This window comes from Elephantulus edwardii, unplaced genomic scaffold, assembly GCF_000299155.1.
Source record: "Elephantulus edwardii isolate Elephantulus edwardi_28Jun2011 unplaced genomic scaffold, EleEdw1.0 scaffold00002, whole genome shotgun sequence".
NCBI lineage: Eukaryota > Metazoa > Chordata > Mammalia > Macroscelidea > Macroscelididae > Elephantulus > Elephantulus edwardii.
Genome location: NW_006399752.1, coordinates 25,268,322 through 25,270,721, shown reverse-complemented (window position 1 = coordinate 25,270,721; position 2,400 = coordinate 25,268,322). Strand labels below are relative to the sequence as shown.

The window sequence follows — 2,400 nt, the reverse complement described above, 5'->3', positions numbered from 1 at the left end:
CAAAGAGCCACACAGTTAGCTGTTCATAGGCAAATGGACTTATTTCTGGCTTCTCATCTCTGTTACATTGGTTTTTGTATCTGTACCAAGCTGACTTGAGTACTGTGACTGTGAAGTAGGTTTTGGGATTGCAAAGTGTGAGGTTTTCTTTTGTTCTTTAGTAATTTTTTGCTTATCTGGGGTCTCTTTCTTTTCTGTATAAGGTTAACTCACTTTCACTGCCATCAAATTGGAACTGACTTATAGATGTGGATTTGAGGCTGGAATGGGAGGAAGACCTATCAACAAACGACATTATGCAGATGACACAACTTTGCTTGCTGAAAGTGAGAAGGATTTGAGGCATTTGCTACAGAGGGTCAAGGAATGTAGTCTTCAACATGGATTACATCTTGACATCAAGAAAACAAAAATTTCATCACTGTACCAATGAGGAATATAATGATAGGTGGAGCAAAAAATGAAATTTGTCAACAATTTTTGCTTCTTTTAGAGAACACTTCCAAAGGAGTATCACTAAAATGTTTATTTCCACCACTCTTATGTTGAAGTTAGAGTCTTCTAAAGAGCTTGAACAGCCATGGAAACAATTCATGGGAGGATTGAGCTTTGAAACAACAGATAAAAGTCTGAAGAGCCTTTCTGAGCAATGGGAGATGCTCATGGACTGTGTGGTAATGACAGATCCAAATACCAAGCTGTCCAGAGGACTTGAGTTTGTTACATACTCAAATGTGGAAGAGGCGGATGCAGCCATGAATGCCAGGCCCCACAAGGTGGATGGGAGGGTTGTGGAACCTAAGACGGCTGTCTCAACAGAAGATTCACAAAGACCAAATGCCCATTTAACTGTGAAAAAGATCTTTGTTGGTGGAATTAAATAAGATACTGAAGAACAGGAATTAGAAGATTGTTTGGAGAAGTATGGGAAAATTGAAGTGATTGAAAACTGACTGACGCACTGGCAAGAAGAGGAGCTTTGCTTTTGTAACTTTTGATGACCATGATTCTGTAGATAAAATCGTCAGTCAGAAATACCAGACCAAATGGTCACTACTGTGAAGTAAGGAAAGCCCTAGCAAATCAAAACATGGCCAGTGCCTCTTCCAGCCAGAGATCAAAGTGGTTCTGGAAACTCTGGTGGTGGCGATGGAAGTGATTATGGTGGAAATGACAACTTTGGTCAAGGAGGAACCTTCAGTGTATAAGGTGGCTTTGGTGGCAGGTGTGGTGGTGGAGGATATGAAAGCAATGAGGATGGTTATAATGGATTTGGTAATGATGGAATCGACTTTGGAGGTGGTGGAAGCTACAGTGATTTTATCAGTTGCAACAATCGATCTTCAAATTTTGGACCCATGAAGGGAGGAAACTTAGGAGGCGGATGCTCTGGCCCTTATGGTGGTGGAGGTCAATATTTTGCCAAACTAGGAAACGAAGGTAGCTATGGTGATTCAAGCAGCAGCTGTAGCAGTGGCAGATGGTTTTAATAACTGCCCGGAAATTAAGCATAGCAGGAGAGGAGAGCCAGAAAGATATCAAGGAAGCCATAGGTTACAACAGATTTGTGAACTCAGCCAAACAAAGTGTGGCAGGGATAGATGCTACAAAGAAGACATGTTCTAGACAATACTCATGTGTACGGGCAAAACAACCTTGAAAACTGTATTTGTGTCTAATTGTATAATTGGTTATTTTAGTTTCTATTCTGTGGAAATGTAAAGCATTCCGAAAGCAAAAAGGTTTTAATGTAGATTTTTTTTCTCTCATCTTGCTTGGATCCACAATCAACATCCTTGGCATCAGCAGTAAGGAGATGAGGAGACGTATTGCATTGGTAAAGTCTGCTGTCAGGAACTTCTCCAAAGTTCTGAAGAGCAATGATGCCAGTCTAAAGACTAGGGTATATCTGATTCCAGCCATAGTCTTTCCAATCATGGCTATGCACCTATGAGATGGACAATAAATAAGGAGAAGAATCAATGCCTTTGAGTAGTGTTCTTAGGGAAGAGGGCTGAATATCTCATGGACTGCCGAAAGAACAAACAGCTGTGTCTCAGAGAAAGTGAAACCAGAGTGCTCCTTGGAGGCAAGGAGGTGAAGCTTCACCTCAAATTTTTTATTGCTAGGAGAGTCTATTCTTTGGAAATGAACAGCATGCTGGGAAAAGGAAGGGGTCAGCAAAAGAGGTCAGCAAAAGAGGAAAGCCCTCTTTGCAGTGGACAGACACAGTGACTACAGCAATGGGCTCAAGTGTATCAGAGATGATGAGGATGGCAAAAGATATAGATCTGTTATTTATAGGGTCACTGTAAGTTGTATTTGACTTGATGGCACTTAACAACAACAAATGGGAGGAGACTGACCAACTTTCATTTAAGGAGTTACTGCTGTATTCAA

General features: G+C 41.0%; 1 pseudogene; it reads left to right on the top strand.

Moving 5' to 3' along the window:
- Positions 1-542: 542 nt before the first annotated feature.
- LOC102843838 lies at positions 543-1,490 on the top strand (annotated as a pseudogene).
- Positions 1,491-2,400: the final 910 nt, after the last annotated feature.